General features: G+C 40.9%; 1 protein-coding gene across 1 annotated transcript in view; it reads right to left on the bottom strand.

Annotated features, from left to right (window-relative positions):
• LOC114558067 (cadherin-4) overlaps window positions 1-12,544 on the bottom strand; it is a 246,031-nt gene that overhangs the window by 154,489 nt on the left and 78,998 nt on the right. The gene's annotated exons all lie outside the window — the stretch shown is intronic.

The raw sequence follows: 12,544 nt of genomic DNA, 5'->3' as shown, positions 1-12,544 counted from the left end.
AATCACAAAACTCTTGTTCCTTAAGCAGCGTAAGAACTAATGACTTTCTTTTTGTAGCATCAAGATATCTTTGATGACCTAACACCTTATGTTTTTTAAAAATCTGTAATAATGGAACCATGGCTGTGTCCTTTAAACATCACGAGACATTTTTACATTAGCAATAACAAGAAAGATCTCATGGGTGTAGTGATTAACACAATTCAGCACCATTTACACAGTATTTCTACTTAGATGTATCAAGGGAAATCTAGTAACACAGTAAAGCTATCTGAAATGGCACCAGTTCATAAGGAGCTTTTATAGTGTATAGTATTGTGTTGTTCTTGTACGAGGGTGGGAAGGTGCAGTTGGCTGCCATCGGTTTCCCAGCGCAGCACTACGGTAGCAGACGGGAGGGTAATGAGGAGGCAAATATGATTAAAACCATCTCCTCATGCTGCCTTGGACCTGCCATTAAACCAGCGGACACTCCTCATGCCTAATCCATCACTGTTGCTTAGCTCCCACAGAGAGCAAGGAGAGAGACAACTGTTTGTTACAACACCCTCAAACCTCCAAACTCTCTTCCCTAAAACATAACTAACACTCCAGGAGGCTCACTCTTTATTAAATATCTGCCACTGAAGCCCCTGGGCAGAGGTCTGGGGACATTCTGGGTGAAAACTGTGAAATCCAGTATACAAATCTACATGGGGAGTAAAAGCCTGTCTCAAACGACTTTACAAGACTAAGCTGCTATAGAGCTAACTATTAATCCTGAACTGTAACGTAGCCACAAAGTAAAATACTCAAGACAGTAGTGAGAGTTGTGTAAGAATGACAGCCCCGTGTAAAATACAGTAGTACCCATAGACTGAAAAAAATAATGGATGTAGCTTCCACGCCTGAAAAGTGAAGCCAATGTGGAAATGCGTTAAACCTGTATTCTATCTAATTTCTAGCATGGGGCAACTCCACTGGCTGCAAAAAGAAGTCTGTTTCTATAGAAGTCTATAGGAAAATGACCCTTCTTCACACTTGATTTATTACATCAAAAACATTTTCATAATGAGTGTATGGCCACATCGCTGCTTTCAAGTCTTCTTCAATACAGCATGTATTTTAAATTTAGTTAATTATGGTGAGCTTTAGGGGCGTGGTTACACGCCGACCTGTCAATCATGACAGAGGCTTACCCATGCATATTCATGGGACTGTGTAAAATAAAATGAACATGAACTTGTTTTTGGGTGTCAAAAATTTCACATCCTGTTCCAAAAACTGAGATGGTGACGCCCGTATCGCCAATCTCGAGGCTTCAAAAGGTCAGTCCACAAACCAATGGGTGACATCATGGATGCTAAGGCCACTATTTTTACAGTCTATGGTAGTACCATAAATCTTCAGTGAAGTAAAGGTAAAACACATTGCTCAAATTCTGTTCGGTAAAAGCGAGAAACATTTGCCCAATGATAAGAGATTCTCTGCCAAGACACCTAGTTGTGAAAAACTGAAACAATAAATTACACAGGAAATTTGCATGAGATAACAGATCAAGATCATCTCATCAGCCCTCCTCCCCCCATAGTCTGTATCTACTGCCAGATAAACACACTGGGACATCAGCATACTGTATTACTTTAATCAACTTACCTGTCTCTCGACTATAAACAAAGCTGATAGGGTGAAAGAGACTTGCACTCCGCCTGCTTTCGTCTAATGTTGATCTAGTTTTCTCAAGGAAATGTACGGTAGACTATTTTGGCTACTGGGGATAATGCAGATGTAGATGTGGGCAATCTCATCTACTCTTGTCCACAGCCCCGTTTTAATGCATCCTCTACACCAGCAACTCCTGCAGTCAAATAGTGAAACAACACTATACAATCCCCTAAAGACACAAGAATCACGGATTACAGATGGAGAGAATCCACAGGCGGCTCACTGTTGAGCAGAACATGTTGGATTGTTGTGCAAAGCCTGGAGGATAATTATCAGCAGGAAGCATAGCCTGTGGAGAAATAAGGCACCGTGTGCCCCAGGCCCTTTGAATGAGCCCCGCAGACCAGCTGAAAGATGCTGAGGCCTCTCTTTATTGAGGAAATGAGAGGCAGTTCCATTAAATGAATGAGGACTCCAGGTTTGCACAATCTGAGTGCAACACTAGGTGCTAGAGTGCTGCATGAATATGACTGCAATTGGAAGCCGCCATAACAGATAATGCTTGGCTTGAATGGGCAATACCTTAAGAAAGAGGATATATATGATACGGGGTTCAACAGATCACCTAAAGTATCTTACAGCATCAATAAGAGATACATTAATATGTGTAGAATGGTGAGTATTGATATATAGAGTTTAATAATGCCCAATCCATGTGGATTCACAGAATGAATACTGAATGCATTTGCAGTTTTTTGTACATGCAGCACTGTGCACAACAACTTTACAAAATATCTGAATCTAGGGACAGCACATCTCTTTATGCTCTTCTGTTATGTCTTGTGCTGAAAGATGTCTTGCTATGTAAAAGGATCAGCACATTAATGCATATTACTATTTGTGATGGATGAAATAAGTACTGCAGCAAATGTATTTGGTACTACTAATTAAAGGGCATTAGATATATATTTAGATTTTAAGCATTGATACTTTTGCTGTAATTAAAACACTACGTTCAGTGTGGTTGTGACAAGATGCGGGAGCACGGCCCATTTTGTTTTTTCAATTCATAACAGACCTGCTTGTAAAATACAGTTTGACTTGTTAGTGTATCCTTAAAATCCCTAAACAAATACAAAATCAACATGTGGTTTCTTCCTCTGTGCCGGAAAATGTCTATATCCCCACTCAAACAAGTGAATAAATGTCTCCTTACACTGCTCTGTGACCTGATTTGTTGTCTCTGCTTTGTGCCAAAATTAACATTAAGACCGTTATCCATGCTTTTATCACCTCTCGGCTTAATTACTGTAATTCCCTGTATATGGGGTTGAAACATTCCACCCTTTCTCGACTCCAAATGGTTCAAAATGCAGCTGCTAGACTTTTAACTGGAACAAAGAGAAGACAACACATCACACCTGCTCTGGCTTACCCACATTAGCTTGCAGTGAAATAAAGAATTTATTTCAAAATCTTATTATTTTGATTTAAGCTCCACGATATATCACTGAGCTGCTAACTTCATATTCTGGCTCCAGGTCACTAAGGTCATCCTCACAATATCCTCTTAGTCCCTCACTCAACTTTCAGTTGCTGCTCCCAGCTCTGCAATAGCCTCCCGTCCCACATTAGGTCCTGTTCCACCATTGACAAACATATTTTTTTTAGCTTACTTTTAGTTAAGTCTGAGGCTGCCTCATGGCATTTGTCAAGTCCCCTCTTAACTTATTTCTAATGTCCTCCTCTGTTGTTGCTTTATTCCATTTCTCCTAAATTACTATTTTATTACTTCAACTTTGATTTTATCATGTTGTCTTTGTTGATTTTTCTTTACTTATTTCATGTTAGTGGTTTTAGGTTTCAGTGTTTAGTCTCACCTTCTCTCTATCATTGCGTTATTGTATTACATGATGTATTATTGCCTTTTATTTCTTTAATCATGTATAGCTGTATTGAGGCAGATCCTGCATCTGCCTCGACTGGAAAGCACTTTGGGTCAACTCCTGCTGTTTTTGAATGTCCTGTTGTTTTTAAATGTTTAAATGTGCAGTTTAATATAAATAAAACATGACTTATAAAGTGACATCCTCCTTTTGCCAAAAATTCAGTTTATTGATAAAAGCCCGATTTTCTCCTCTATGCTTGACCATATTTCAACCAAAAGTTGATATAATTTGTTAAACACAACACCAGATCCCACATTCAAAACCCTAAAGGGGCATGAGTGTGGTGGCACAAAAGAACCAGCAGCTATTCACGTAACACATAGCAAAGCCATACTGTAGCCTTGTTTGAAGGGCATCTAAACTAGTTCATTTTCTCACTGTACAATCTGATGGTTAACATATTTAAATGTCCACAAACCCAAACAATAGTAATATCTACTGTGAACACTGGTAAATTCATCTTGTGAGAGCCACCTTTACCAACCATAATAAGAATTTGGGTAATTTGACTATTGTGAACATTTTTGCTTTTCCATTCAGTCTTCTTCTACTTTCATCACAAACATTTAAGTCATTTGGCGATCCAACAGGAATTAACCTCGTCTGTTATTAAAAAAAAACGTCCAGAGTCAAAACGCCTGATCTTTGCGCAGGCTTTTTCAGTCATTGCTTTATGAAAAATATTGTAATTACAGCGCAGCACAGTACAGTCCATCTGCTGAAAGTGCCAAGACCAGCGGTCCCATTACCATCCCTCTGCCTTCATGGGCATTAAACAAACAAGGACGATGGAGGAGCTGATGAAGAAGACTGACCTCTCTGTTTACATAGCTACAGGAAATGGGATTTACACACTGTACTGGGAAGTTGTCAGAACAAGCCACATGAAATCCAAACTTGGATCGGTGTTTGATGGGAAATTGAGGATTTGTTTGTTTTACAGATACTACTGGAACCAGAGCCATAGGTTTGATCTGGTCCTAATATCCTTCCTCCATGTAAGGAGTTTCTAATTCAATTCTTACTGCCTAATGATGACAAGCCAAGTATGTCACCTTTGTCAGAGTGGATCTTTTGCCAACTCCACAAAGTTTTCCACCGAAAACATTTAGCGGGTTGAGCATGTGTTTTGCATTAGGGCTCTCCCGGGGGCAAGTCAGTTTAGCTGGGACACAGAGAGAGATGAGAGCCAGATAAGTACATGACCTTAATGTTTTATGACACCCAAGGATGCTTTCATCTCCTCTTCACTGACACACAAAATCAACACTCACACACGGAATGCAGAAACATATGCACTCACACAGACCCACACCAAAACACACACACACACACACACACACACACACACACACACACACACACACACACACACACACACACACACACCTCAGCCGCCAGATACAATTTAATAATTTCAGTCAAGCATTGCATTGCTTGTCCAACCAAGCATATCTTTCCATCTCTTTTTCTATTTCTTTTCTTCACTTGGAAGAAATTTCAATTTTATGTGTTCACCACTACTCTGTCTACTTTGGGGCAGCACTGTCTGTACTTCCTGATTCTGTTTCCATAGTAACTGCGACAGAACATTTCCTCTGCAGTGATGGATTCTAAACTAATGTAGCAGCCATGATGACACGCAGATCAACTCTGGTGACAGCAGTGATAACTTTCTCCTCCTGAGCCTCTAACTCCCTCTCCCTGCACCCATTTTCTCATTCCACACAGCCATTCATTTACATGTAAACACTTCTAGCACTGATGGATCTGCATCGTACATACTGAACTGCAGTGCATGTCAGCCAGTGGTAAAATATCTAGTTACAGGCAAGAGTATAATCATCAGGCTTTCTGGTGTGCCATCAAAAGTGCAGATGACAGGAAAATGGAGTCTACTCATGAGTTAAAAAATGGAACACGCACAGCAATAAATAATTCTAATCCGTAGCTTTTGCAAGAGAAGCAATAAATCCCGAGAAGGATTTTTTTTCACACACCTGTTCTGCTGGAATAGATTTAGAGCTCAATACAGTGAACGCTATACGACATATTGACATTTACATGCGGCACCTTTCTTCACCTACACTAACGGACCCCTGGATGACCTACGGTATGTGCTATTTGTTGACAGCCTAATGAATTTGCCATTATTAATTATTTCTTGAGAGAGGAAACAGGTACAGCACAACGGTATGCTGCAGGGCACTAATGGGAAGACTCCACTCCGCTTCCCCGTGCCTGTCCCTTTTGAAGTGGTAATGGGCTTAAGGTGCGTGTAATTTCCTGCCGATAGCGGATGGGGGAGAGGGCCACACCTGGGCGCACAGGATAAGGAAGTGGGACTCTGGGCTCTCCCAGCGGCGCTGCTCACCATCCCTGCTATCATGCGGCTGATAAAGGAGCAGGTGTGGCACTGAAGTAGGATACTGATAATACTAGCAGAAGGGTTGTCCTTTAAACCATGACGATGATGAACTGCCCAAACACTGAAGCTGGGATATGTTGAGTTAAGAGTCGCTGGGTTGATTACAGCAACTGGTGACTGGAGTCAAATGGGGGACCAGACTAGAATCTTATGAGGTGCTGGAAAGTTTAGAGGCAAAGTGTAAAAGCATGTTGTATATAGCAAACTCATGAATTTCATTCAATGCACAGAGCATGGGAATGATACCTTCGATAGTGTGCACTGCAGGGTAAACCTGCGGTTTATAATCACATTTAAGGGAGACAGTGATGCATTGCCTTGACCCTTCTGACACACCAAATCAAAGATTTATTTAGAAATTTACCACAAAGGTCATATTCTGCTTCATGATTACATTACTTAAGTTGTTTTCAAAAAAAAAAATCAACAGCAACAAATACTGAATGTATTCTATGGTACACCATGATGTTACAGTGTATTGGTTGAGAACCAAGGTACTTCATAAAGCTACACCATTCGCAGTAGAAATGCACTCTACAGAGTGTGCAGGGAAGTTTTAGGGGTATGTAGGTGGCTAGGAGGATGGATGGCAGCCTCTGTGTCCTCTAAAGTCTCCTGTTGTAGGCCAGAGCTGAGTTCACCTTCATCTATCAGCAGTATCGCTGTGACCACTATAACTCATCCTCACCTACACAACAAGATATGGAGTGTGAATATGGAGGTGGAGAGAGATCACAGAAAGTGGAAAAAAGAAAGGCAGAGATAGTGGAGAGGAGGATCATTGGTGCCCTTGCTTGGATACTATCAATGATGTTTTTTTTGCATTAAGCAGATGTGCACTTTTTACCGTTTCTCATAGAGACATAAAAAAGGAAAATAAAAACAGACACAGACACACACACACACACACACACACACACACACACACACACACACAGTGTGTGTGTGTCAGGCTGGCTCTATTGGATTACCTGAGGACACACTGTCTGTCTTTATTGCAGAGGTCCTTGTCGATTAAAGTTGCTGATAAATTGATTATGCCTCAAGGCCACCTGCTGGGCGCCGTCTGGCAACAATCAGGCTCAATAGCAAATCAATATTGCATAAACTGGTTATCATAGCCCATATTGACCTTATCAAAGTATGTGAAGATCAGAGCTCAAAATATGGTGAACTAAAAAAAAAAAAAAAGGACAGGGTTAATCACATCTGACATGTCTCTTTGTATAAACGCCAAACAAAAGTAACCCAAAGGCTTTGCCTTCGATGACAATTTTCTATGTCTTTTGGCTTTGAGTGTCAAATTTGGGGTAGGTGTGTGTGTGTGTGTGTGTGTGTGTGTGTGTGTGTGTGTGTGTGTTTTTGTCCAAACAGGTGTTCCCCATCTCCTGAGGAGTGTTCTACATACAGTCACCTTGGGCTGTGTCTGTCCTGGTACTGCACACAGAGCACTGGGACGACCCGACTGGCTAACTGGGGGATTCCTGCTTATTCTCAGCAACGAGGATGCAGACAGTAGTAGTGAGAGAGAAAGACAGGCATAGGGAGAAAGAGTGAGAGAGAAAGACAGCTAGTGAAAGTGGCAGAGACAGAAAAGTAAAGCAAACGACTGAAGGAGAATAGGATTTTAGAGGAAGATAGAGGGGTGATAACCTGCAGAGAGAGGGCAAACACACCAAATACCTTAGCTCCAGGTTGCCAGACAGGAGTAGGGGATGTTATATCTTAAACAATGCTGACTACCTCTCAATATGGTGATAGAGTATGGCACGTTTGTACCTATGTCTAATGGTATCTGTGCTATTTTATCAACCTGTGGAGACAAAAAAATATAAAAAAAAGAATAAGGAGGGCAGAGTGGACAGACAGATAGATTGAAGGGTCTCTGTCCCTGTCTCCAACTTTAACCCTCCTCAGCAGATACTGTCAGATGAGAGCAGGGAGCAAGGCTGTGAGTGAAAGTGGTTAGTGGAGCAGAAAGATGAACAGAGGAAGTGAGAGAGAGGGAATGCACTGCAAAAAAATGTCCACCTTAACGGCTCATTTAGTCTTGCAAACACTTTTAAACCCGTCGTAAATCCTATTTCAATTACAAGGAGAGAAACATTCCTGGCAAATGGGCTGTGATAATTCCACCTGCTTTCAATACAGTTTCACTTGATTTCAGATTGTTTTACAAAACAAGTGTAAATATCCCAAAGCAAAGCTAAAGAAATATTAGAGCTAATTACAAAAAAAGACTCAAGTCTAGATTAAATAACATATTTTACAGTGTGGAATAAGCTTTGAAATCAAAATACGGGGACCAATAGAAAAGGAAACTGATAGATTGGGACCATGGGGCTAAAAGAAACAGAAGAAAAGAGCAAAGCATAGTAGAGCAGAGGGGAATCGGGGAGGAGAAGGGGGTCCATTTTCATGCTGTGCGGGGATCAGGGGCATGACACCAATCCAAACAAAGCTGAAGACTAGAAAAGGGAGGTAATGGAGGTAATTGAGCACAAACAGAAAGGCGAGTCACACACACGTACACGTACACATACACGTACACGTACACATACACACACCAGCCACTTGGAGAGACTCATAGTTGCTTTGGGTCAGGAGAATGAGGGAAGAAAAGGGAAGAAGGGAAAAAAGAAGGTTGAAGGAAAGGTCAAGCATGGAAGGAAATCAGAAATCTGAGATTAGTAAAATCATTTAGACATGTTTGAATGAAAGGGAGGCTGGTTGAGATTGAACGAGTCGAAGCCCACTGGTGCCGTGCGTGTGCAAATACACTCAAGCGTGCAACAACAGTCTCCTTCCCCTTATGTCTTCGAAATGTGATTGGATCTTTGAAGCTGTGATGATGAGTGATGAAACGATAAGGTTGGACCCCTGAGATATCCTCTCTTAAAGAGAAGGGTGTTTCTGACGATGCAGAGATACAGCAGTCGTCCCAAGAGAGAGCAGAGATGTGTGTGTGGAGATAACGGGTGAACAGAGAAGCTCGCCCCCTTATCGTGTTTCAGAAGGGTGAGAGATGAGAGCCTGTGTCTCTGTGACGGGACATATCCGCTCAATAGTATCTACTGTTTGAAGCACACACCTGTCCAGGATCATCCTCTCTATTCTTGATCTTTCACTTCCAAGTGTCTCTGTAGTGTTCTTCGCCATCTATGCAAGAAAAGATATGGGACGACGACCACATTTGATCTCACTGCTTAGACAACCAATAGTGTCATCTTACAGGCACTATGTGGTGTAAAAATACCATCAATTCAACAGGATGGCCTGTACAAGTGTCTGCCAAAGCAGACTCTTTACTGTATTTGTGTGTTCCATTTATGCAACACTTTAACCTCTCTCCCCATTTCTACATAATTTAGTTCACCTCAGAGAAACAGTCTAACTTTGCTTTCCACTCTGAGATGACAGCTATAAAAGCAATGTCCTTTGCCTTGGGTGGAATTGAATGCTACATACCATACGAGCCACTAGTAAATGCCCGAGTTGTGCCATCTAGCAGAAACACCTTCGCTGGAATGCGTTTTTGAGAAAACGTGCTGTTTGTTATTCCATTCCCATTTCCATTAAAACTGACATTTCATCTAAACTGAACCCTCCAGGGGAAACTAAGAGCTAGGGAGGAGATGAAGCAATAAAGATCTGTGTGTGGGTCTGTGTGTGTCCGTGTAGATTTGTGTGTCTGTGTTCTGCATGCATGCCAGTGTGTATTTAGACTGTATCTGGGCTAGATGGGAGAAGATAATGACCCGAATGTGTATGTAGGCAAATGTTGTGTGTACGCCTGTGATGTAATGTTTTTAAAAAGGCATCATGAGCTACAGTAGAGTCTAAGCGCATGTAAGAGCCTGTGTGCGTGCCCTCGGGCCTCACAATTCATCCTGTTCTTCCCTTGGATCAAGATAAATATCATTATTTATAGCCATCAGTGAGAAATCAATGCAATTATGTTTTGAGTCTCCACTCTGCTCTTGCCCATAATGCATAATTTGCAAAGTCATAAATGGCATTAACACATGCTCCCTCCAGAGCCCTCCTCTCTTAACCCTTGATGGTGTCATCTCCTTTGATAGTAAATTAATTATTCTGTTTGCTGTGGAGGCTTGTGAGCTTTTTCTGGTTTCGCCACAGTGATGGAGACTAAGGATCTGACACTATGATAGCAATGGCCTAGGACAGAGGCTTTTGCACTTTTTTATTCTACCACGGGAGAATGAGTGACAGGGGTAGAAATGCAACAAAATACACTCGACCTCATACTCCGACATGCACGTACATTCAGACACGCAAACTACGGCAGAATGTGGAGATGGGGACGAGCTCAGTGGCACTGTAACACAATGAGACATACTTCTGTTAGCTTCAAGCAAGCACAGTTCAATCTGTAGTTAATCCTAAAAAACACCCTGGAATTTGTTGGGGGCCACTGTGTAGACACACGATAGAGACATGCCTCCTCTACAGTATATACCTGAGGATGGGATCAGTCGAAGCTCATTTAAAAAATAATGGAAAGATTTAAATAAAGGTAATTTGACAGTAGACAAGCTCTGACTTAAACTAATTAATCATGAAAAATAATCAACTAGTTGTACATATCAATCATTACTTAATTTAAATGATATGTCATGGTCTTCTTATCCCACCTACTTATTAATAGAATTTATAAATTCATACTGTGTAAATACTATGAAAAATGAACTGCATAGGATTCATAAAGAAGGAAGTAGTAGAAATATGTTTAAAATGTAATGTAATGACACTGCCCATCATTGCTTTTGCTATATATGTCTATAAAACCAAATCCCATTTAGATCATGACTACAATAAAATGTTTAGCTTTATCTGACGATTCTGAGTGAAATGTGAACGGAAATGGGTGTTTGCTTGTTTAACTGTAAACTGCAAAAGCTGTGGTGACACAGTTAGTATTATATTGAAGCTGTACAATTTGAGAGAAACCCCAGACAGAAGAATAATCAATAATTGAGAGCGACTAGGCAAGGTGTGATTTTTTATTGGTTTGTTTCCTTTTTTGTTCTTGTTCAATTGTATTTGTTTGTTCTCTGTATGTTGTATGTTAAAAATATAAAAATAATAAAAAATTGATCTTAAAAAAAAGGCCTGTCACAGTGCAACACAGCCATGCCTATAAGATCTTTTTTTTTCCAAGAGAATGAAGATGTATTGTGGAAAAGAGTTTTTACAACACCACCTATACTTACTGTATATCCTCCATGACTAATACTGAATATGGTGTGTAAAACATGGAAAAACAGGTGGTGGTTGTTGTTTTGCAGAAGTACGCATAACACCCCATTAGAAAAAAAACTGATGCAGTGTTCAGTCAAAAAAAAAAGTATGCTGACCAAGTAAAGTCAACACAAATGACGTGCCTTTATAATAAGGGTGTCACGATTTCGATTTGAAATCGAAATCAACCGAAATTAAGTCACAATCTCGAATTTCGAATAAAAAAATGGAATCATCAATGCTGCCATGCCCCCATGTCACGTCCGGTCGGCTTGCCAAGTGGAAAAAAAACACACGTGTAGACCATAGACAGTATATAAGAATGGACCAACAGATCCCGTTGCTCTGGACGGAGACCAGTGAAGGATGTTAGAAGCACTTTTCCGGTGAGCACTGAGCGTTACTGCGCAGCCTCCAACAGAGAGACGACATAAATGTGACGTGAGCAACGTGTCTGAAAGTTGTAAGTCTTCTGGTAGCTGTACCAAGAGAAATCTCAATAATTCCTAATCTTACAGAGACGGAGAGCGTAGGTATATGTAAGGAGATAACATAGGCACAGGCTAATTATTGCTAATTAAAATGCTAGTTAACATTAATAATTAAACTTAAACAGCTAATGTAAGTCGAAACTGTCTGCAAGCTTCTCCTGTGCTATACGGTAATTCCTCTACTGTGTAACTAATCGTTAGCCTACTTTTACAAAAACGTCTGCTACGGAGCCATAACGTGAGGTACAAGGTAATGGAGCCTTTTATACATTGTCGTGTTTCTTTAGAAATAAACAATGGACAAATTAAGTCTTTAAACGCTTCAGATGTAAAGTTATTCGCTGTCAAAGTGACATAAAAATGAATGGCAGTCAATGGAACGAAAGGTGATATTGTTATAGCATCAAAATGGTGCCATAGGAGGTTTAAGTTCTGTAGCGAAGCTTGCCACCTTGGTGTAGCCTGCTCGAGGTAGTCCATTTCCTGATTGATTCTACCACCACTCCAGTGGAAGCGCTAATGAGCTAGATTACTACACACACCGTAGCAGAAGAAGACCAGCTACACACAACGGAGCATACACCGATCGCACTCAGCTAGAGCGAAGCACTGCCGGCACGAATGAGGTAAAAAAACAGGAGTGAACGCGAACGTCGTCGACAAAAAAGCCAGAGTTTGCAAGCTCTGCTATATGCGTGTACCATAATCTTCTCCTGGCAACACGACTAACTCGACGCACACACAGCGCACAAGTATAAACATCAGGCCAC

This window comes from Perca flavescens, chromosome 7, assembly GCF_004354835.1.
Source record: "Perca flavescens isolate YP-PL-M2 chromosome 7, PFLA_1.0, whole genome shotgun sequence".
Lineage (NCBI taxonomy): Eukaryota > Metazoa > Chordata > Actinopteri > Perciformes > Percidae > Perca > Perca flavescens.
Note: the sequence above shows the minus strand (reverse complement) of the source record. Positions and strands in the feature narration are given on the sequence as shown.